Source organism: Talpa occidentalis, unplaced genomic scaffold (assembly GCF_014898055.3).
Source record: "Talpa occidentalis isolate TD23 unplaced genomic scaffold, MPIMG_talOcc4v2.1 talOcc4.3, whole genome shotgun sequence".
Taxonomy (NCBI): Eukaryota; Metazoa; Chordata; class Mammalia; order Eulipotyphla; family Talpidae; genus Talpa; species Talpa occidentalis.
In genome coordinates this window covers 119,074,255-119,100,499 of record NW_023603184.1, presented here as the reverse complement: position 1 = coordinate 119,100,499, position 26,245 = coordinate 119,074,255, and the positions used below count along the sequence as shown (strand labels likewise).

Here is a 26,245-nt window from a genome sequence, read left to right as displayed (position 1 = left end):
TCATTTGAAGGTTGTGTGCATAGCACCTTGAAAGACAAAGATAGTGCCTATCTGAAGCAAAGTGCAGCATGATTACTATCTAGTGTGATAAACATATCTCCTCTGGAACAAAGTGCAAAGAAATGAGCATTACTGTACCTCATAAAAAATCCTGATTCTCTAAGCTGGAGGTTCCTTTCCTGTAATACATACCATAGTATAGTGTGTGGCTTCTCTTTACCTTGTAGTAACTGGGGCTTGGAGAACCAATACCAAAGCTACTGCTATTGGTGTGAGTGAGAAGATTCCTGATTTTGGAAGTCTTAAGACCTTGCACAATTTCTTATGTCCTTCGAGCACCACTTTTCTCATCCTATAACCCAAACAAACAAAAACTAAAACCAGTCAAACAAAATACCAAAATGCCCAAACCAACAGTGAGTGGCATGATCATCTTACTTAATGCTTTGAAAATGCTCAGATGCCAGTGCTTTCACTTTAAATGGAACTTTGCCATCGTGTAAAGTTGATTCCATATTGAAGACAGGATTCTTGCCATAACTGATACAATCTGGAATGGCCTTTTCATAGCCATATTATGGTCCTGTCTTAGAAAATAGATTGAACATGCTGGGATAAAACAGAGAAAAGAACACAGCCTACATGTCAGTAGGGCAGATAGTGATTGGAAATTTGCCCCGCCATTCAAAGCACATGGTATTTAAACTGTGATACTCAAAATTTATCATGAAATGTGTTCATTTCATAATTACCTTCCCAGAAATGTTATCATGAAAGCCTGTCAATTGTTCAATGATCAGTTATTATATTGATCACTGCTGAGTGATCAAAACACAAGGAATTTACCAAACAAAGTAAACAATCTACCCAAACCTTTCTTTTTTCCCTAGTTATTCATAACATTTACAACACCTTGTATGATGGATTTTTAGTCTAGTTTTTGTGCAGCTTGGGTATAACTTCTTCACATTCCCCTTAGTCTGTATTCTTTTTAGTCTTTAGTCAACCTCTTTCCCCACCACTCAGTTCTTCTCCTCAATCTTGTAGTATCTTCTTGCTGTTTATCAACTTCTCTTTCTCTCCCAGTCTCCTGTCTCCTTATTCCTAAAATTCTTTTTTCCTCTTTTGCCTGTCGCTCATCTCTGCTAGTCCTGCAAAATGTCCCCATTTCACATGTCGATCTCGCCTCTTTCTACCTCAATATACTCCCCATTTTTTCTCTTCTCTTTGCACTTCCTAACCCCTACCTCCTGGCTTGTATTCTTCATTTCAGTGTTGTTGATTTTCTCCAGAAGTTAGTTTATTCAATGAGCTCAGACCTTTTTTTCTTCCCCCAGCAAAGAGCTTCCTCTTTCTATTCCAGCTTTTCAAGTGGCTGCAGCAATAATAACAGCAAAAAACCAGGGCAAGAGTCATCAAAGAATCCTTAAAACGTTACCATTGCCTCACAAATTAAAATCAAGTAAACACCATGCATCTAGTAGGAATGACTTAAGCTATTTCATAGTAGAAAATATCAAATTTCTAGCATATTGGTAAATTTGGTAAAAATTGATCATTTGGCATATTGTTCATTTGGGAAATTGAATTTCAGGTATATTGATTTCTGATGCATTGACCTAGAATTATACTGAGAGGAAGGCAATAATGAATCAAGTGTCATTTTGAATTCCAAAAAGTCAGTTTAAATTCCTCCTGTCTTTGGTCAGAATTGGCCCTCAAGTGTAAGGTCACTAGCTATAGTTGGGGGCAGTAAGAGAAAATTAAGAAAATGGGAGACAGGATCTTAACTTTATTTCATTTGTTTTTTTCCCTTATGCTTCTTTATGGAATTAAGAGAAATAAAAGCACATTTTCATATGCTAATATGTGGTGGAACTGGGAATGAAGAATATTCCCAAGTTAAGAAACTCTATTTTCAAATATTGAAATGAATTAAACAGCGCTCTCTTGTCCCCAAATATGTGGGGCTTGTTTTTCTAGCCAATTCCAGGCAGCTGTTAGTAAGTTTACCAGAGTGTATTTTTTCTGAGGAATCTAAAATAAGTGATACAAATTAGACTTTTCTGGTGTCAAAGAATTTTTGATAAATAAATTAATACAGTGACAAATAAGCTGATGGTGATTATGAGTAGTAAAATGTCTAAGTAAATAAAATGTGATAAGAAACAGTGGTGAACTTAAAGGAGCTGTTGTTTTAAAATTAGAAACTAGTTGAAACCAGTTTGTCTATTTCCTCTCGTTTCTCTAAACCCATGGCACCTGGAATGAAAACAGCCTCACTACTCCCCTCTCATATAACAGCAATTTTAAAGGAAAAATAAATGCCATTTTGTCTACAAATCTTTTCTGGACTGAATCTGAAGAGGTCTTCCCTTCATGTGAATTCTAGCATAAACTAACATTTGTACTCTATAAGTCTGACAATCATTTACTGTCATATGACATCTTTTTTATAATGCAATCTTAACATGTCATCTAAATTAAAAAAACTTTTTTAAAAAATTAAAATTTTAAATTTTAAAAACATTTAATTTTTAAAATTAGAATATAGCTCATTGAGGAAAGAGAAGTTCTAAAATTTTTGTTTTCTTCACAGCATACAACCTAGTGCTTTGAAAATGTAATGTGGATTTGAGTGAAGAGCTTAGAATGATAAGAAAAAATAATTATACTGTGTGAGTTTGCTGACCATATTGTGTTTAATCTGACTTCTTATTCCCATGCTGAGCTCTCAAAGGCACAGATTTAATGTGGTAATTCCAATCGATTTAAAGTAAAACGAAAGTACCAGGAATGGAAAACTGTTGGCACTTTATAATAGCATGTAATAAGTTTATAGACTTTGAAGCAGTATTTTTAACGTTGGCATTTATTTCAGAATGTGTTTTATTTCACACTACTTTTGCTAACTACCGTTGGAATATTGGATTATTGAACCGAAGAGTTCATAATACTCTCACTATTTGTCAGCATAGTGTTTGGAAACCATGGTATTAGGTACCAGAAGTTGTGATTTATATTGCCACTTCTTAATCTGCTCTGTGACAGTCTTCTAGAGAGTGTGAGATGTGAGCAATAGCTGAAAATTAAGGTAATACACAACACTTTCTTCGGGCAAAGGAGGCAAATGATATGACATTAAATGCTGTGTCTCACTATTTTTGTTGTTTACTTGCATAATAATGTTTTTCATTATTCTAAGTAATAATTAATGTTATTATCTTTTCTTTTGCAACCTTACAATTAAGGAGAAACTAGATGACGTTGTCAATATGATCATTTTTTCACTTACTAAAATGGATATTTCATATGGTTCAACCTACCTAAAATTTAGCTATATGACTTTCTGTTTTTTTTTTATATCTTTTATTCTTTTTGAAAAAAATTCTTGAGAACAAACATTTCTATCTGTAAATCCACATTTAATTTTATTTAAAATATGTACGTTCAGTTGCTTCCAAGATGATTTTTGCTTTACATCCCCACCTCTTTTAGATAGAGTAGTGCATGGGAGAATAATCATACTTGGAGTCTGGTACACAACACACTTTCCTTATGGCATCTAATGTCCAGCTTCTAAAAGCCAATATTTTATCACCTGGTGTCACCACCACTGCCAAATACAGCCTAGAAAACTCCCCAGTTGGAATAAGTGACATTAAAATCACATTTTGCATTGTTCAGTCAGTACAATCCAAACAGAGGTATTTGTGATGGCAAAAAATGAAGGTGAAAAAGTTGTCTTGTATTCATAAATAAGTGAAAGACATTGTAAACATTTTTTAACTGAAAAAGAAATTAAATATTGATATTGAGGGTTGCTTTTCGTTCACATCATGAGGATCTCGTGGCAGTGATTCAAATGCCAAAATACTGGTAGAAATTGTTAACTCTAAATACAAGAACTATCATAAAGGAAAATGGACAGTCTTAGTGATAGGTTGGGCAGTTTGCTTAGTGAAAAGTGCTTCGGGGGGTATAACGAAGTTTGGTATTACTGTGCTTTATTGTGTTCTCTGTACACTAATTATTTGAGCACAGGCCTATGACAGCTGGGGTGGCCTGTATATCCCATGTGTTTATTTTCACACTATTTTACCTGGAAGGCTAAATTTATATGAGATGTTATTTTTGGTTAGTTAAAAACATTTGAATTAGACAAACAAATGTAATGTGATTAAATCTAACATAGCCAAACTGAGTTTATGCCTCAAAGTTAGTTTGTGTGAACAGTTTAAAGTGTGCAGTAAAGACTAAGAAAGGATTGTTGATTATCCAGATTACATCCCTGGATATCACTAATATCTGATGGTTGTAAATAAGAATGATTTACAACAGATTTCCTAAGTCTGTGATAGTTAATCAACTGTATAATGTGAACAAACTCCAATTATTTTGATGAGTTATAATTAAATGCAACATGCAATTTAAAATACTAATCCACACATTATGAGGGCAAATACTTTCATTAGATGAACATTCACTTATTGTCTGTTGCTCTATGTCTAAGTAGGTATATTACTTCAGATTTACTTTGAGGCATATGTAATGCATACTGATTCAAGGAAGTAAAAATCTATATATTTCAGTAAGTGTAATGTAGTTATGAAACATTCTCTATTTTAAAAACTTTGTATTCTTCTCTAGACAAGGGCACTGCCATTGCCCTTTCATTTGTTATTTAGCTCTGTAATCTTAAAGTTGTGATAACATGTATAGTTTTGGTATATGAGTAGAAGGGTCTTAACATGTCATTGTGTCATTTAGTTTCTTGAAAATAAATTTTCTTTTCTCTGAAGTGTAGATAAAGTTTTGTCATGAAAATTCATGGCCTTAATATACGAAAGCTCTTAAATATTGTCTGAGAGTACAGGATTAGCACTACCAGTAAGTGCTAGGTTTATTATTACTACTCACCGTTCTCAGTAAAATGAAATGCCCATATTTTTAAAGTTTAGGTGGATACCTAAACTTTAAAACTTTACATACAAAACTTTACATACAGAAAGGTGAATCTTCATCCATACTTTTACTTACTTCAAAAAAATGACTCAATGGATCACAGATTTAGATGCAAAACTGTAAAAACTCCTAGAAGATAGCATAGGAAAAAATTAAGATAATCTTTAGTTTATGAGTTTTACATACATCAGAGGCACCAATCATGAAAAAAATTAACTGATAAGCTAAAAGATAAAAATAAAAGATGAAAGATAAGATAAAAATTTCTGTTTTGTGAAAGACACAGTAAAAAGAATGAGAAGCCGAGTCCCAAAGTGGGAAAAAATAATTGCAATAGACGTATCTTATAAAGAACTGGCATCTAAAATATACACAAAATTTTAAAAACTCAACATTAAAATAACAAACAACTTGGTTAAAAAGTGATCCAAGATCTTTACAGACACCTCACCAAATAAGATATACTGGGGCCAAATAGTCATATGAAAATATACTCCATAGGCCTCCCTGGTGGCACAGCGGTTGAGCGCTGGCCTGCGAAGCTGCCCACAGCCTCTGTAGTGCCAGTTCGATTCCCGACCACAGGGCGAGGGTCCCATATGGCGCGCAGACCTCTCCTCCTGCCACCCACTGTTCCCCTCAGCAGTGTACTTCGTCAGTCTGTCTGTTCTGCTCCCTGCTCTGGCTCTGGTGAATTCTCTCACCCTCCCTCGCCTCTGACTGTACCCAGTGCTTGTATAAATAAGTAAATAAATCTTTAAAAAAAAAAAAAGAAAATATACTCCACATCATATGTCATCAAGGAAATGCAAATTAAAACAATGAGACAACCATTAGAATGACCCAAATCCGGTCACTGACAACAGTAAATGCTGATGAGGATGTGAAACAACAGGAAATCTCATCCATCCTGGTGGGAATGCAAAATGGTATAGATACTTTGAAGACCATTTGATGGTTTATTTAAAAACTAAAGTTACTCTTACCATATAATCCAGTAATTGTCTTTACCTCAAATAGGTGGAAACCTATGTATGTGCACACAAAGTCTGCACATGGATGTTTTATAGCAACTTACTCATAATATCCCAAACTTAGAAGTAATCATTGTATCCTTTGGTAGGTAAATGGATCAAGTGTCATGTCCAAATAATGGAATAACTGAACACTGCCAGGACAAGACATGAAGGAACTTCAAATGCATGTTACTGAGTGACATAATTCCTTCTGAAAAGGCTATATATACTGTATGAGTCTAACTATATGACAAAAGACAAAACTGGAAAAGACAAAACTATGGAGACAGTTAAAAGAATATTTGCCAGGAGTTATTTAGTTTTCACTTGTGGCTAGGGGAGGAAAGGATGACTAGACAGAGAACAGAGGACATTTAGGGTAGTGGTAACTACTCTATATGATACTGTAAGAGTGGATACATGCCATTATACATTGTGCAAACTTATAGATTGCACAACAAGAATGAATCTTTTTTTTTTTTAAAGAGTTACAAGATTTTTAAAAAATATTTTATTTATTTATACCAGCACTGGGGTACAGGCCAGAGGCGCGGGAGGGTGAGAGAATTCACCAGAGACAGAACAGGGAGCAGAACAGGCAGGACTGAAGTACACTGCTGAGGGGAGCAGCGGACGAGGCAGGAGAGGTCTGCCCAGCCATGTGGGAATCTCCCTGGTGGGCCGGGAATCGAACTGGCGCTGCAGAGGCTGTGGACAGCTTCACAGCCTTGTGCATAACCCGCTGTGCCACCGGGGAGGACCAACAAGAATAAATCTAAATGTGAACTATGGACTTAGGATGATTATAACAGACCAATGTAGGACCATCAGTTCTGACAGGTGACAGGTGTTGATAAGGGGACAGACTATGCATATGAGGGTAGGGGGCACAAGGGAAATCTTTAACTTCTACTCAATTTTACTGTGAATCAAAAAATTTTCTAAAAAGCAGTATCTAAAAAAAGGAATTATGCTTAAAATAAAGCAACTTCAAAGTACTATTTTTTCCATCTTTACAGAAAAAATGTATAGTCTTTAGGTTAGAAAACCAAGAAGTGATGAAAGTTATACACATACTAAATCTAAATACTTTGGCAGATGATGACCACCCACTAATTTCATATATTGAAGCTATAAGCAAAATTGTGACTATATTTGGAGATGAGGCCTTCAGGGGAAGGTAATATCCCCATAAGAAGAGGAAGAGAATAAAACATCCCTCTCTATCTGCCCTGTGAGTACCTAGTGAGAAGGTGATCTTCTCTCACAGGAAAAGAATCCTCACCAGGAACCAAATTGGCTGACACCTTGGCCTTGGAACTTCTCAGCCTTTGGAAATGTAAGGAATATATATTTTTTGTTTAAACCACCCACTATATGGTATTTTGTTATAGCAACTGAAGGTGATTATGACAGTGACAAGCAGAACATTAATTTATAGGCTTAATATTTTAAATACCCTCACTAGTTAGAGAAAAATTTTATTATATAGTTTAATAACTGTATCAATAAAGGGAATGTGTATCTTATATATCAGGCTATTATAAGCAGAAACTTAAACAGCACACTTACAACTTAAGAGTGTAAAACTATCTAAATAACACACTAACAGATATTGGGGGTGGGTATGTGGGGAATGGGGTAAAGTGTACAAATTTTGTTATAAGATGAAAGAAATGTGAGTATTTAGTGTGTTGAATGGTAACTATAGCTAATAATACTGTTTTGTATAATTGAAATTTATAACTTATTATAAATTTATGATTGAAATTTAGAGTAAATCTTAAGCTTTCTCACTGAAGAAAAAGTAAATGTGGTAAGTACCTTGACTATGAGAATCCTTTCACAATACAGATGAATATCGAATTATCACATTTATACAATTTAAATGTATTATAATTTAAATTGTTAATTATACATTAATAAAGCTAAAATGGCAGTAAATGACAGTTGTTTCTGCATATAAATAGTCCATTTAAGTTTTTCTAGCAGACTTTTCTTTTGGAAAAAGTACTTAGGTAAAAATTCTGATCATTTCCATTTAGGTCATGGAATCAGTTCGCACATTAAATAGAAACACATTTTCTTCGTCATCTGCAAAATTATTGACATTTTCATAAATGCTGAGATTCCAGAGAGAAGCTTTTTCCTAAGATGCAATTGAGGTTAATTCACTAGGGTTAAGATTTAGAGTTTTTGCTTAGAGATATAATTTTCCTCTTTCCCCTTGTGAGTTGCAGCTTCGCTGTAGTACATAAAACCGCTTGCAAGAATTTTTTTCAGTTTTATGATTCTCCATGCCAATAAAGAATTATAGGTTCACAAATTCTGAATGATTCCACTATCAAAAATAGAATGATGGCTACATTTTCAGAAAAACAAAATAACAGAATTTAAAATGTTGTACAACTATTTGACAAATTTCACACCTTTACTGATTTGTTACTGATAACACAATTTTTAGAAACTAAATTAGACAAGCTTGTTTTTCTTTTCTTTTGGAACTTCATAAACCAAGTTGTCAGAGATTGTTATTTACAAAATTCCTAAAATGAATTTTTAAAACTACTAATAATCTGTAGATAAATACTTCATTTCAACAGGTGTTTGGCATGCAATGAAACTTTTTTACAAGAAATTTAATCACATGAGAGACTTAACAAAAATATTTAAGCATGTGTTTACTATTTAAATTATTTGCTATTTAAAATTATGACATTGTTACATTATAAAATTTTGCCTGTTATAAATTTACAGATCTAAATAGATCTAGGTTCTTATTCACAAAAGGAATATATTTTCATGATGTAAGACATGAAATTTTATCTCATTTTAAGAGAACTAAACTTCCCTCTGTAACTTGTGTACATATTTAGCAGTATGGTTCTTGCTTATATCACAGCAAAATATCTTGCCGCAGCTTAGGTACGTAACTTCTTTGTTCTCACTAGAGAAGAACAACTGATTGAAATCATTGTGTTTCTTTGATAAAGTGTTTAATGTTTCTTTGGTACTATAATAAAGTGCCAGACCTTGCACGGAATGGTATTGATCAACTTTTTGTCTCAAAGTCCAGCAGAAATGACCTGTTTTGTGGAATTTTGTATGAAGTTTATTTAAAAAGATTTAAGTACAATGTGAAAACTCTAGTTCAAAATAAGTATTGGAAAAGCTAATTTTTTCCTGCAATAATTCTGAAAACAAAACAGCAATCAGGACACACATGCATATGTTATATTTTTCATAATCATCCAATATTACCTAATTTTGGAACCCCAATATATATATTTACATTTTTCCCCATTCTCTTTAATAATCAGTTTCTTGAGATTTAATCTGCTTCTTTTGTTGAGGTAGGCGTTTAGTCATAGAAATTGAATATGAAGTAAAGAACACCAGTGAGAGGAATTCACATCTGAATAGTAGGAAGACTAATATAGAGGCACTTACATTGAATTTATATTGGCCAAAGATCAATCTATGAAGGGAAAATCAAAATCAATTTACTTTGTGAAGAAAATTTCTTCATTGTCCTTTCAAAATGACTTTTCCTCAATAATGTTTTTGTAAAGTAATTTATGGAAAAGTGATTTCAAAAATATAGTCAGGGAAGCATTCAAATGTAATGATTTTCACTTATGCAAATTACACCTTAATGTTGCTTTCAGAAAGGTGAAGGTTAAGTGCAGTAAATACCAGTAATAAGGATATAGTTTGCAAGTGAAATTAGCAGGAACATTTCAATAAGTCTCTGAAGTGTGAAGTAGAGATAAGAAGAAAAATATTCTAAATAACATTTTTAAAAGAGCAAGGTCTTAAAGTCATAGTATTCATGATCATTTATGAATGCAAGATTAGTATATTGGTTAAACTCATTATATGTGTGAGTAAAAGAGATTAAAACCACAGAGTATAAGATTTGGTAAAGTAATTTTATTGTAACAACTCAGATGCAGTTTCATACTCTCTTGTTCCTCCCAAATAATGCCATTGGGATAATTTGGAAAGGACCAAGAACATATGATAGATGTCTTCAATGCTTTTGGATTTAAGTTTTTTTATTTTAAGGTTCAAGCACTACATCCAGCATGATATTATGTAAAAAAAACTTTCATTGACTTGAAGCACATGAATGGAAATGTTATTAACAACTCAGGAGAGGGAGAAAAGAGAAAGCTATAAAATGGTGTATTAGTTATATTTGTATTTTTTCTTTAGCAATATTTGGAAAAATAATACTAAGATATATATATATATCAATTAATCCTACATTGATTATTTTTATGCAAGTCTACCTGTTTAATGATTTTTATTATAAAAATGAAATGTTTAAATATCATAAAACATTTCAAACTATAGACTATATGCAAGAATTTTCAAGATGGAACATTGTATATTTTATCTGCATTATTTATTGTATCTTCTCAGCAACCATTTGAAATAGGCGGTTACAGTCTGTCTTTAAATGATAAAGATTTTGAGGGTTGGAGTAGGGGCCTTCTTCATCTTGTTAACTGGTATCTTAAAAAAGCGTTAACTTTTAGCAAACTGATAAATACTTAAATTAAACCACAGATATATTACAAACAAATATTGTAATAGTGAATAACAGATCTTTCTTAGAGTCTACTTTGGTGAGAGACTATAAAATATGATGAAAGGTATCATATAAAAATAAAACTTGAAAAAAGGGGAGAGAGTGAATGAATGAATGAATGAATGAATGGTTGGAAATAATGTGTATGAGGTGTCTTTGGAGAGACTATACTCTTTGTGAATACCACACTGTTATAATCTTGCTGGTTGTGCCAGACCACAAGTCCCTGAGCACTAAGCTACTTCTCAGTTTTGTTTCTCAAGGTTGAGAAATCAGGTAATGTCTCTCTCCTCCTTTGGACAATGAACAGGCTTGTTTACTGATTGTTATAAAAACAGCAGATTCCACAAATTCTTTGTTCCTCAGCTGTGATGTAAACCTGGTGCTTGCGTATATCCATGTGGGCTTATTACGCTGCCCCTGTAAAACTTAGGGGAAGGGAAACATAAGTACAAATTTCTTTTCTACAACTCTGGAATCTCACATTTCTGCTGGTATTTGTGAAATAATTTCAGGTTAATTTAGCTTCTAGGTAAAGTCAAATCTAGTAAGGTGGGCATGTGGGTTTCAAATTCAAGTCTTTCTGATTCTAGAGTCACCTCTACCACTTGCCAGTTACACTGACTTCATACACAATTAATTATATTTAATGCCTACTAACTTGAGACCATTATAGATCATGTTCTTATATTTTCAATGCTTATGTTGAATTTCTTTGAACTAGTTTTTTTTTTTTTTTTTTTTTTGTTTGGTTAGTATAGTCACATTGGCTATTAGTGCATTTCTTAGATTTTGTTTCACACCTCATAAACACAGACAAATTTTGACAAATACTTTTTATTACTAATATACAATAAAATATTTATATGAAGAGAGTAAGCAAGTTGTTCCTTATTTCATTAATTTGGTCATCTACTACTATGTTCCAGATATCACATGATATTGAGAAAACCACAGCTTTTTAAGACAAAATCTTTATTCTTGAAGTATTGTTTCTCTGCTCCTGGAAGTGTTGGTTTATAGTTATGAGAAATGAGCTTGCATTTATTAGTCACTACATGTGATCGATTGTGACTTCATTGACTGCCATTGCAAACTTTTTAAGGAAGTTCTATTATCCAATGATGGATCACAGAAGTAAGGACATGCCTATGTGATTGACAGTTTTGCATTAGGTCTCTTATGCCCTGTTGAACTATATTTTGAAGCCTATTAATTAGTTCTGGTATAAGGTCAAGCAAGCAGTCATGTACTTTAAAAAATATTAACCAGCTTCATTTCATTGATCGTAGGCTTGCCTCTCCTTGTATGAGATCTTTATCTTCACCTTAGCCCTAGTTTCTGAGCCACAGTTGTTGGATTTCAGGGGAAAGCATGTTAATGACTTTTGCTTCACAGCTTGAAATAACCCATCAAATATGGACTCTGATAGCCCTAAATGGTAAATTCCAGTGGTTACATCCCTTCTTTTCCTCTGAGACTAATCAAGATAAATTTAGAATTTCCACAGTTACTTTCCATATTTCTCCCTTTGCTTGCACATATTGGTCAGTCACTGGGATTGAATTAAAACTTGGGACCCAATCTTCAGTTCTGCCTGGTTATTTCAGCCCCTTTAAAAACAGTATCCCCCCATGAACCTTAATTTTAAGTGGAGAATATGAAATAATTTTACATTTGTTTAGCCTATAAATATATACATTTTAAAATTTTATCAGTTTACTCTTAAAATCATAAAAGTTACTCTTATCAACATTCCTTACAATTATTTAAGATCTGAAGTGAAAATGAAAATCTTGTCATAGATTATATATTAGTTTTTGCCTTAAGGACTACATATTATAATAATATGTATGGTTTAGCACTTACACTGTTATTTTCAATCCAGAGTGCATGTTTAAAGAATGATGTTCACTGTTAATTAGAATGACAAGCAAGTTTTTACTTTATTTTTCTAACGTGATATGACCATCTGTTTATCCATCTATTTCCCATCTGTCTATCTACCTTCACATTTTTATGCTGTGTTTGAGTTGAGCAAATTCATTTTAATTATTATCTTCTAAGTCCATGAATATGGAACCAGGAGAAAAGGACAACAAATGCTTTAATTACTCCCCCTATGTATTTGATATTAAAAAGCAAAATTAGTTTACCTGAAATATGTACATAATGTCAATCCCACATGATTTTATTTTGGAGTAGAGTTGGCATTAATAAAATAAGCATTTGTGTCAATTGAGAATTATAGATTTATTTTGTTGAACTATGCTTGACATTTAACTTAGCCTGGGAAAGGTAAATAAAATAGTGCTTTATTAATAGAGGAAATAATGTTTTATGTAGGTTATAATTGTGAATGCTCACTGAAAGTGCTATAGTAAAAAACTATTTGGCCCAGAAAAACTGTACTTACTGTTTAGGTAGAACAGATATAAATCAGTGAAATTTTACCTTTTTATGTATGAAAAAGCCACAGTAAAGTCTTTTTTGCTCAATAGTAAAATTGAATTGGAGAGGATTTACCTTTCATTTTTGTCTTCCTTGTAAATCTAATTGTTACTCTTGCTTCACTCCAGGCTTCTTTCTTGACTACCATCTTTCTTCCAAACAGTGTCATTATGTCTTTTAGTGCTTTTTATCAATGCTGTTTTTAATGTTCTCATTCAAGTGAATCCAACCACTGATTTCCTTCACTGCTACCCCTGGATTTCATACAGATCAATATACATCTTTACAATCATAAACTTAGGGTTCTTCAACCTCAACTGAGTCTTCAGAACTGTTTGGAGTAATTTTTCTTTTCCAATTTCCTTTGGAATTTTCATAGTATAGACCAAGCTTTTATTCTGAATTCTATTGTACTTTCATACCATCACAGTTAAAATAATTTTTTTTATTGAGGTAATTTTGGTTTACAACACTGTATATGATTCAGAGGTATAGGATCATACCTCCTCAGATGTATGTGATCACACAACACTTCACAGAGAAAGCCACGACTTTGAATTTCTCCTACTAACACTCCTTTTGTGATGTCCATTCTTCCCTTACTCAGAGGCCTAGGTTTCCTGCCTTCTTTTCAAAGGTAGCTGCTTCATCTGTGTGCTAAAGACTATTTCCTGCTATTTCTCTGAATCCTTGCTAATCCTTTTCTCCTATAAAGGAGCTTGGCCTATAAAGGAGCTCAGATAACGACATCCTTTACCTATTTTTCTTTCAAGCTCTACCTTTCTTCTTCAACTCTTCATCAAGGCATTAAGTAATTTATTCAAATTTTTAAATTCCCATCCATCCATGAATTACTCTTAGCAAGCAGCAAATGCTTAGTGCCCTATAAAGCTGCAGTCATCTCTTAATTGCTAATAGAGCTGCTCTTTCAAATCTCTTTTACCTTTTGTTCAGCCCCTAACCTTGACCACCTTCTTTGTGAGGAATGTGTGTCATTGTTTTTCAGGATATCATTTTCTTTAATCTTTATTCAGATATGAAAATTACTTTTCAGTGTCCTTTAGTAGCTTCTCCTCCTTTGTCCTTTAGATTTTTGTATTTCCCAGGGTACATTTTTTTTCTTTTATTTTGGATTCTTTTCTTAATCCAATTCTATTTTTTCTTATGCTAATATTATTCATGGGTATTCCCAGACTTCCAAGGTTTAAATGCCATCAAAATGATGAGCTAAACAAATACAAATTTATTATTTTTAGCTTTATTTTGTATTTTCAGTTGCCATGTTAACATGTATGTCCCAAAACAACTTCAAAATTGACATGTTAAAGGCAAATTTATTATTTCTCCTCTCACAGAAATTCTAAAATCTTTCATTTGATGAAACTATCACAATTGACCTCATTTTTTAAATCTGGAAATCTGGGAAAAATACTAAGTTTTTGTGATCTCCCTTCTTTTACTGATCCTACTTTAGTCAGTTCTAACTCTGAATAATGATTGACTTTGTTTTTGTTTTATCCTTTGACACGGTATGTGAACCCTTTATTATCTCCTTTTTTTTGGCTAAGCAACTTTATCTGGTGTCCATATACCTGTACCTAATCTTATCTTCATTTAAATCATTCTCTACTCAGTCTCCTGAGCTATTGTCATTTTTCTATCAAATATTCTGTTTTGTCTCCTAATTGCCATAAAATTAGATTTGAATTCTTTGGCTAGTCTGAGAAAGCTTTTTGCAATTAATCCCAACCTAATTTTCAGCCTTATCACCTGCTAAGTCTGTATGCAATTTTATTTCAATAAAGCTCACTTTTTCATGTGTCTCACTCTGCCATGCCATGGAGACTATATTATTTCTCCTCTTTCTTACAATTATTTTTTTCACTCCTCAAAGTTCATCTCATTGATTTCTCCATGTGGCCTTTTGCAATTCCTTAGTGATGCCTCAACACAGGATATTGATTTAGAAAATTAAATAAAAAATTAAATATGTGTTTTTGGTTAAAATTAACATGGCTGGACATAGTTTATCTTTCACAAAATTTTTGAAAGTCATGCTTCTCTTTTGGTGTATCTTAATTGATACATCAATTGATGTATCATTAATGTATCTTAACCCGATGCAAGGATCCATTTTATTTTGCATTGTATCTAAATAAAGAATTCAATAATTCTTATTTATAATGAATTTCTGGATTTCCTGCACAGGGTTCATGCAATTTTGGCTAGGTTTATTCATCATCTACGCTCTCAAGGGTTTGGATGCGAACATCCTGATATAGGTGATTCTACCTCCATAAATTGTTTCTGCTCCAAGTTGTTTGTCACACTTCAGAAGGCTGGCCTGAGTTAGATCTCATGGTAGAGGCAGGGCTTTCAAGAAAGAGTGAGGTGCAGAGACTCTTGTAGCATAGAATTGAAACTGGCACTCTGACAATTCCGTTGAACAAACCAAGTCACAAAGTTAGCACAGACACAAGGCAGTAGTGCTGCAGATTCTGAGCCATGATGGGGTAAGCTGAAAAGTAGCATTGCAAAGAATGGAAAGTGTAGGCCACTTTTTGTAGTTAATGTAGAATAAATTGGCAGGGACATTTTAATATATGGTATCAGTCACAATATTCTTTAATTGTAAAATCTTAAGTGAATATTTAAAACAGGGGCAAATAAAATAAACTAGGAAAAGTATGCTAGTCTAAGAATGTCATATTATACTATTTAGGTTGTAATTCTGGATTTCAGATATAAAATTATGAACTACAAAATGATAAATTATAGGGATTATTTAACACTTGACTCTAAACAGTAAATTGAAATAATTTGAAGAGATTGAAAATTTAATATTCAATGAAAGTTTTCATTGGAAATAAAAAAAATGCTAAATCATTTTCAATATGATGAAAGGGAGTTGACAATAAATGTCACAGTTTGAGAAAGCTAAGGGAAGGAGTCTCAGATTAATTGCAAACGTGTTATAGATGGTGCTGCTGAATAATTTTGAGAACTCTTCTCTAGCAGGTATGTGGAAATTACCTGCAAGATGACTGGTTGCAGTTGATATTGTCAGTTTGTTCATGGCATGGCTTCCAAGTACTGAGCACCTGAAGCTTGCATTCAGCTGACAGAGAGGCATGCTTCACTGAAGTGGCATTGGAATACAAATAAATTGGATACCACTTAGAGACCTGAAATGCCACTGTGAGATGAAAGGCAAACCCCACTGAAAGTGACAGCAATATTTTCTTTTCTGGCTAGGGAAAATACATAGGAAGAAGATGAGAGACTTTTTTAATGGAATAAAGAAAAATGTTCTGCTTCTATAGCTTAAGCACCATGCTTCTTAATATGATTCAGTAAATGCCTCAAAATAGAAGTACATTAAACTTCAAGGCAATCAGAGCACAAGTGCTGGATTGTCACAATGTGGTAAAAGAAGTCATATCCAAAGCTGGCAAAGACACCTATAGGAATTATGAAGCATCAAATATTTTAGAGTAATGTGACAGTCTCTTTGATGGTGCATATTGAATTGAACCTGTTGTCATCCTCATTGAATACTTTTTTGCATTTCAAAATATGCTGAATGATAGATTTCTTCTTTTCTTAATAAATTTTAAGTTAATTGATCTCCAGACATTGACTTCACATCAAACTTAAGAATCCTGACATTTTATACACATAGCCATAGTGTGCTAAATAGTCTCATAGAAATGCATGCATCAATTTTAAACTAATCAAGCATATCTTGCTCATTTCTCAAGACATAGTGACATATTAAATCTCTAAAGGTTTAGCCATTAAGCTTTTGAGATAAAGGAGTCTTAAGTAGTTGGCAGCAATGGCATCTTAGTCTTGTTTGACAAGAAACACAATCTTTGTGGGTTCTTATATATTAAAAGGCTTATATATTTTATAATCTTGATTATTATTCCTATATGAGAATATAAAAAATACTGTTCCTGCAACTCTATATATATCAAGATAATCTTGACTTTGTTAGACTAGCTTTTCAATATTAAAAAAAATCAAAAAAAATTTTAGCACTTTTTGATTGTATTTAAACAAGCATATACTAATATACTATATTTACCAATAATTACTATTTTTACAGTTGTCAATGTTACTATTTGTTTTTCTCCTAAGTTTAAAGTGCTTGAGTTTTATTGTATATAAGAGTGCATTGCTCAGACTCTAAAATTTACAAACATGTCATTACTAATGAAGACAAAATATTTATTATAAACAAGTGGATTTAGTTATAGAAATATAAAGAAAAATAAATAATTGACTCTAATTGAGTAGTTGCTTTTGCAGGATATGGATATCTGGCAGTATTTCAAATTATTGTCTGGTTGCAGGAACGGATGGGGGAGAATAGTGGTACATCTAACACAAAATCTCTGGACTAAGATCAAAGTGTCATTTGACCTGTGTTTCTTTCTGGAAATTGTAGGGAATAATTTGTTTTCTTACCTTTTCTGACTTTGGGAGGTTGCCTGCATTGCTTGACTTGTGACCTGGTTTTTTTTTTTTTTTTTCATCTTTAAACTTAGGAAGGATGTGGTGAGTCCTTCTCATATCACATCACACTGTTAATAGTAATTGAATTATGATAGTTTCTTTTTTCTTTGTTTATATTGTCTATATTTTTATATTAAAACAATGAAAAAAGCTAATAAATGCTATTTTATTGCAAGTGTCTAAATTTCATTTTGCATGATATTTTTATTTTGCATGATATTTTATTTGCATGAATATTTTTGAGACAGGTATCATCCACTGAGGTTATAGCTTGAGCACCTAAAAAGTAATTTATTTTAAAAGTTGATGGTGTGCTGAATGAACATTACATGCTCAGAGGCTTAGAAAAGAGGCCAACCAGGAGAGAAGATCTGGCCTTCTCAGCCATTGATTTCTGCACAATCAATTGACTCAGATCATGCAGTTAATCCAATTCAGTAGTTAAGAAAATTGAAAAGACCAACTGTGTGGTTTTAGGTCCAGTATTTTCTTTATAAGAGACACAGAAAGCAATGTTGTTTTTGCTAGGCTGTCTGGAGAATCAGATAGGTGAAAAAAGAAAACAAAAATTGCAGTACTTAACCCCTTCTGCTTCCAAATAATATTTTCTAGAGATAATAATTAAACATATATCACTCATTCTCATGGGAACCCTGAATAATCAGGGTTAAATTAACATTATAATCTGTGATTGTACTAGATTAAGTTGTGTGAATATTTCGCTGAAGGAAAATAAAATTAAGTCTTCATAGTTTCTTTTTTGTTTAAATTAATTAATTTATACATACAAGCACTGGGTACAGTCAGAAGCACGGGAGGGTGAGAGAATTCAGCAGAGGCAGAGCGGGGAGCAGAGCAGGCAGAAGGACCGAAGTACACTGCTGAGGGGACCGAAGTACACTGCTAAGGGGAGCAGCGGGTGGCAGGAGAGGTCTGCGCGTCATGTGGGACCCTCCTCCGGTGGCCGGGGAGCAGCCGGGGATTGAACCAGGGCTGCAGAGGCTGTGGGCAGCTTCGTAACCCAGCACTCAACCACTGCGCCACCGGGGAGGCCCTCCATAGTTTCTTGAAGCATTTAAAAATAACATTTCATATCTGAAATGGAATATACAAGTAAGTCAAACTTTGAGTTCTAGTAAGTGCTATTACAATGAGTTAGGTCTGTATGTCACTCCTAATTATGACTTGATGAAATAGCTGCATTCAAACAACAGGGAAAAGAGAAAAAGAATCACATGTTCTATTATTCTTGCAAAACACAGAAAATGGCTCAATTTGGTACTGTGCTAGAAAATGTATACTATCGTTAGAATTATAACTAGTTTGCTCTTTGTGAATCTAATACTTTTTTATGCCATAAAGTAAGACCTTTACTTCTTTCTGTATTCTTATTAATTGTACAGTACTTTACAGGCTCTTGTTGAATCGAGGAAGGAAAATTAGTCAAGAAAAGGTCACTTTCTTCCTTTACTGGTTGCCTGCTAATTAGGAACACAAGGAGCAGCTTGTGAGGTGATAGAATATTTGAACTATGGTAGAAAGGAAATTATAAAAAACATAGATGAAATGTGGAACATGGGAAGAATATGACGTACGATTATCCCAGCTTGAAACATTTAGTTCTCACTGAAGTCTTGGTTCTCTCATACGATTTGTAGCTATAATTTGTGGTTCTAAATCACATGTCCTTCACTTTCAGAAGATAGCTCATATTTTATTGCTTTTACTAAGACCATTTGGCATGAGCTTTCTCAATGAACATTTGCACACCTGAAAAATTTCCATGTATGGTTACCCAGTCCATCCTACTCATGAAAAAAGTAAGGTCACTTTGCTTTTCTAAGACTAATCCGTCCACCTGAATTATTTCCCCTCTGATGACCTTAACGATGTCAGTTGACCAATAGAATTTATCATTAGGATGACCATATGATGTATTATCCAAACAATAACACTTTAAAGCTATGCTGTTCAATATAGTAGCCACTAGACACATGACACTAATTTAGTTTAAATTAAGTGAAATAAAATTAAGTCACACTAGTCATGATCAAGTGCTAAATGGTTAGATTGGCGAGTATCTACCATATTGTATAGCTGAGTTATTCAACATTTTCATCATCACAGTTCAATTTGGCAGTGCCGAGGTGGAAAGATGCCAAGCAATATTAATAATAATGTCAGGATAATAGATAATAACTGATACTGCAACCAGCAAGCCAGGGTATGTGGTCACCCTATTTATCTTCATCTTTTCTCTTTCTTGGCTCCTTTTCTGTCTGAAGATACAAATATTGTTCCTATATCAAAACACAATGAACATTAGCAACAACTACTAGATGACACACCCTGAATCGATCCTATTTAGCCATTTAAATAATAATACAGATTAGTCAAACTATTTATCAACTATGGGTAGACAATGCAGTCATTTGAATCAGTTTGTTTTTAAAACTGGTTGTTGGAGGAAACAATAGCTATTAATTGTTTCCGATAATTGAGCTTTTATGATGTGCTTTATGTGCAGCAATTTATTATTCTATCATTTAACCCTTATAATAACCATTATAGCTTATTGATTATAAGGTGACTGATTTAAAGCCAGTAATTGAGTTTTGAGGAGCTAATCAACAGGGAAAATCCTATGTGAGATTTTCTGAGAAGTGAATGAAAAATTGGATTACAAAGATGACTTGAATATGACTGGAAGTACTGAAGAGAAACTAATGCTGAAGCTAATTCTAAAATGGAGGAGCTAGATTATTAAGTGAGTAATAGTATACAAAATCAATATTATAGAAGATCATTATGGGCTGAGCTGGGAAAGCAAATGGAAGCTGGAACAGATGCTTTGAAGACTATTCCATACTTTGGCTTGCTTTTTAATGTGTAGAATAGAGCAGGCAGATGTGTCAATTTGTCATAAAATCATAGCATAAAGATGGGAAAACTCCAGGAAGCTAATATCTGACTGATTAAAAGTATAACCAATACATCCCAACTCCTTGAATAGTATTATTTGAAATAGACCAAGTTTTCTTTGACATTGTCATTTGCTTCTTTTTTAAAAAATATGTATGAATTTTACTTTATTTTAATTTGTGTATAAGAAATGGGGTATAAACCAGAGGTGTGGGTATTGAGAGTATTCACCCGAGACAGAGTGGGGAGCAGAACAGGTGGATCTCCTGAAATACACTGCTAAGGGGAGTAGTGAGGGAGACAGGAGAGGTCTCCTGCACCATGTGGGTTAGCTCCCTGGCCGGGGATCAAACTCAGGCCATATCTGTGATAGCACTGAGACTTAACCCCTAGGCCACCAAGGATGCTTCTGCAATTCTTTTCTTTTTTGTCTTATAAATAATAGAAATTTATATCTCAGCATTTGGTGGTTAGAAGTTATAGTTTAGGGTGTCAGCATGGTCAGGTTCTTCTGAGAGTTCTCTTCTGGGTAGCAATGGCCATCTTCTAGCTGTCCTCACATGGCAGTAAAAGAGCAAGCTAGCTCTCTAGTCTTTTTTTTTTTTAACTTTTATTGAAATGACAGTGGATTATAATTTTATATAGTTTTCAGGTGTGCATTATTATAAACCAATGTCTGTATGGATTTCTCACTTCATTCTACAGGCTGATCAAACTCTTTCATAACTAGAATTATGCAAATTGAATCCAAGCAAGATTTTTGTAATTCATTCTTATTTTTTTCTAAGCAATACCTGTCAAATGTATGAATAAGACATTCAGAGTATTCTAGGGAAGAAGAGAGAGTGTGGTTATAAGAAAATGATTATTAAAATGTAAAGTATAAATCAAAGTCATACAATTTCATTTTCAGAAAGAATCTTGTGTGGAAACTCAAACAGCATATATTGGTTACATGACGATGAAGAAGTGTGTAATGTTGTGTTCTGGATCAGGTTTAAACTAGAGGATAAAGGAAGCAACTCTAGATTATTTCTTTCCTCTGAAGTAAGCAGAAATGTGAACTGGGTGTTTTAAAGGATGGACTAATTATGTACAAGAAATCTATCATGAATCATTTGGTATTGTAAAATGTAAATATATATAATTAAGGAAACTTGCAATATAATTACTGTTGTAAAATAAGACAGTTATCTAAAGTGTTTTTTGAAAGCAAGAAATTAAACTTACTATGAAGGCACTGTTGAATAGAAAGTAATAATGCTTTTTCTTCACTATGCCCCTATGTCACTTCTTAGATTCAATGTACTTTATTCCAAAAAATTAACTCCTATCATCTATAAAGCTGGAATATTGGTAATTTACCAAGTATTTAGATATTTTTTCATTATTCTATATTCATATAGAGAAAGAAATATGAAAGGGTAACCTAGAAAATATTGAAAACTATTAGTATGGGATACAGATTTTCCATATTAGAATGAAGTCTAAGTAAAAATTTAATAATTGAGAAAATAATTTGATTACTGAACCAAGTTCAGAAAAATAGATTAAAATGGAAATACCAGAAATTGATACAAATTAAATAAGACTAGGTATGTTTAAATAGTAGCATCTCAGTTAATGAAAAAAGGATGTACTATGTAAATAAATAGTGTATTAATTTGGCAGACCTTGGGGAAAGTGAAGGTATTTACTAATTTTGCAAGTAGGGACTTTATAAACCTATTGCCAAACAAATATAGAAAAAGATGATTTATTTAACCTCATAAAATTAAATAGTTCTATACATCACAAATAACAAATTGTAAGACAAACTATAGAAAGAAAAATATAATTTTCATTACATATAACAAATCTGTGACTCCAAATTTATAAAAAGTTTCTTTCAAATGAATGGTCAGTCTAAAAAATCTAGGAATCAAACTTCATGTCTCATCTTAGCACTTTATATTCAGTGTATCACCAATATATCATCAATATATTATCACCAATATATCATCAATTCTATATACAGAGTATTTCCCAACTCTGATCAGTATGGTTCATCTGTGTTACTGTAGCTCTGCACCAAACCTTCATTCTCTATTCCTTACATTCCTATAACAGCCTCTAACCTCTCTCTTCCCATCTTAAAACTGATGCCCCAGGGCATCAGTTTAAAACATCAGAGTGAGGTTTTAAAAGTTTAACTCAATCTTGAAATGTTTTTCCCTGTTTGTAAAAAATAAAAAAAGGAATTCCCTTTCTATGCTTATTTTTATTTTTGTCTCATTAATGTTGCTTCCACTAGAATTTGCTTCTCCAGATTTTTTTCTGGATTAACTCATTATTCAGATCTCAAAATGCATGTTTTCGTGTATTCTTTCATAGTACTTTTGCTACTTCTTGAAATTTCTCATTTCTTTTTCATTTTCCTATATTCCTCTTTCCAAGATACATTGCTATATTAAGAAAGCCTGAGTCCCATTTGAAAAGGAAAAAAAATGAGAGTACACGTGCATATAAAAATAAAAACACAGAAATAAACACACCAAGCAGTTTAAATAATGATCTTAGCATGATAGAAATAATGATTCATTATTCTTTTTCAATTAAATTGAATTCTTATGACTGAAAAAAAAAACAATGAAGTTTTCAATACAGCTTTGCTGAAGAAATATTAACTTGGTGTAAGAAGTAGAAAGTAGGCTTTGATATCAATTCTATTTTTGAACATTAGCTAATTCATACATCAGAGAACTATTCTGAACTCATAACAATATAATAACCTTGATGTTATAATATCTTTATAGTATAAATAAAGTCCAAAGCTAAGTGAACTTTTTAAAATATATTTTCTTTCTATTAAAAAGACCTAAAGATATTTTACCCATAATACTTTAATAAAGTATCATTGAACTCTTATTTTATGTAATGTTTTTATTTGAAATTATACAGAAAACATTAATATTACAGAATTGAGACTGTTTATCCTTTGAAAGGACTTTATGTATGGTTAGCCATTGCCTGCCATCTGGAAAGTTAGATTTACCACCATTAATTTATAAGAGACTGCCTCTGCCTTTTATATGGTATAAGCAATATGGTTTATGTTGAACACCTGCTTTCTTACTGAGTGTGTGGAATTTTGGCATGTGCCAGGCAGAGTCTGTTTACCAACCTCCAATAAAACCCTGGGCATTGTGTAGAGATTTCTCTGGTTGGAATATTTCACACATATATTGTTATAGCTTGTTTCTGGGGAATTAAGAGGTTCCAGTGTGACACCACACGCTGAGGACACTTGGAAGTTTGTAACTGGTTTCCCCATGTACATTGTTTTTCTTTGGTGATTTTATATCTTTTTTTTTCCAAATAAATCATAATCCTAAGTGCTACTATATGCCAAGATCTGTGAGTGCCCCTAACAAATTATTGTGGTTTGGAAGAACCCTTGACAGAAACTAATTTGCAGCATAGGCTCTCTAGCCATTCTTTCTCATATTTATGTTATCTCTGCTAAGATCAATATGTAGGATGTATCTCTCTATAACATGATACAATGAATCCACAGCACATTTCCCTTCATTTTGCTTCTGTACTTAACTGAGCCTCACAGATGGAATTTCCACATATATAATCAGACTCCAAACAAAATAAAAACAACCACTGAATCTGACTGGATTGAGTCCTGATTTAGGTTATAATATAAATTCTTCTTGTTGAGGTGAAATTTAGGTATTGATGACAATGGGAAACTAATTCCCTTTATTTCTATAACTGGAATTTATATTTAATGCTCTATAGTATGAAGCAGAATGGGAACTAAGAGGCATATTATATAAAAGAGTATTGGGTAAATTATAACATCCGATTCATAAATAAGATTGTAAGATTTTTTCCATGTTTTTAAGTTTGCTTAGTTGATAATGAATACCATTGTTCTCAAAGGATGTTTTTCCCTTTTCTTTGAGACTTTCCAGTACTGTAAAACAAGCTCTTCTTTTGCTCATGGAATCAAACATATAATAATATAGTGTATCTCTCTTTAAACTTTGTTTACCTTGTAGTATGTCTATAATGTGATCAAATACTGAGGTTTAGCTCATTATTCTTCTATGACACTAAGTAACTGTGTGACCATAGGTAAATTACTTAACCTTTTAAGTCTCATTTTCCTCTTTGGGATAATGATAACATTATCGTCTATTCTCTATGGCTGTTGATAATGAGATTATAGATATACTGTTTAGATGCTCATTAAATAATGATTCTCCTCCCATAATGTGTAGTAGATCCAACTAAGATAAACATAATCACATATAAGGAAATAAAGATATGAACTGTATTACTAAGAAAGTTAATTAAACGACATGACTTAGATTCATAGCCTGATGTGCTTACTGGCTTTTCACTCTGAATCAGACTTACCAACCCAGGCACTGACAGAATGCCATAGGTGTCTACTGCAGGAGGCACTCCATGGCATAGGGTCAAGAAGAGTGCACCTTTCTGCTTGGCTCCAACTCAAGGCAAGATGAAATTTTGTCACGCTTCTTCAAAATTTACCAATTGGAGAAGTGTTTCCACCTCCTTGCCTTGATAAGTGATGTAAAGAATTAGAAGGACTATTCTAGCATAGTTAAAGTCCTTCTAGAAGAAAGGAAGTTTTTCATGAAATGGCACCCAGTTCTGTGCATAATAGAAGTTTTCAATAAATGTTCACTCTGAACTTTGCCATGAATATTCCATGAAAGGCTAAGGACCTTGAGATTAAGAACAATGTCTGTTGACCTTTCACCCTCGTGGTGCCTTGGAGCCATGAATTAATAGAGGCTCAGAATCTAGATAAGATTCTGGAAGGATAAGTGGAAGAATACTATATAGAAGACAATTATTCCAGTAATTTGAACAAATATTGTGGTAATAACATTGAAACATGTTTTGGGAAACCTGAATTCTAATCTAACTTTGTGTTTTTGATTGTTTGACATTAACAGAGTCATTTAATTTTCTCACTAAGTTATGATTCCAAAGACAGCCCTCTTACATATTTCTCAGGAAAAAAGACAGAATGGTAAATGTGAAAGTGTCTTGGAAAACATGGAAAATGTATGAAGCAAATGTTAGAAAATTCATAGATCTGCTTTTCATATTCAAATAAAAAAAGAAAGCCACATTATACTTACATTCTTCATATTGACTTGCTCATATCTTATTCTTAAAACTCTGGGGTGATTCACTTATATCTCTACTCATCCACTAATTCCATGAACAAAAGAGCTTAAAATACTTGTGGTGGTACAAGGTGAGTTATACTTTTTTTCCTTCTAATTTTGAAATTTCTGAAAATGGGTTTATGTTACTTCTCTTTTAAAATTGGTAATATAGAGCCTATTTATTTACAATAAACACCCTCTGATGAATTCTGCTACAGGTGAAAACTCAAACTCCTCAACATTGTTTTAACATTGTTTTCACTTGCACTTTCTACCATCCGGGTCTGATTTTTCTTTATCAATTTTATCTCATTCTTTATTTTTAAGATTTATTTATTTATTTATGTATATAAGCACTGGGTACAGTCAGAAGCATGGGAGGGTGAGAGAATTCACCAGAGCCAGTGCAGGGAACAGAACAGACAGACCAATGAAACACACTGCTGAGGGGAGCAGCGGGCATGGCAGGAGAGGTCTGCGCGCCATGTGGGACCCTTGCAGGTGGCCGGGGATCGAACCTGCGCTGCAGAGGCTGAGGGCAGCTTCCCAGCTCAGCGCTCAACCGCTGCGCC

General features: G+C 33.1%; 1 long non-coding RNA gene across 1 annotated transcript; it reads right to left on the bottom strand.

Moving 5' to 3' along the window:
- Nucleotides 1-1,194: 1,194 nt before the first annotated feature.
- LOC119254814 (uncharacterized) lies at nucleotides 1,195-25,205 on the bottom strand. The gene is made up of 3 exons (XR_005127366.2): nucleotides 24,886-25,205; nucleotides 5,041-5,094; nucleotides 1,195-1,375 (listed from the first exon to the last, which is right to left on the bottom strand). It is a non-coding gene; the product is annotated as an uncharacterized LOC119254814 (long non-coding RNA).
- Between the last annotated feature and the right edge of the window lie 1,040 nt (nucleotides 25,206-26,245).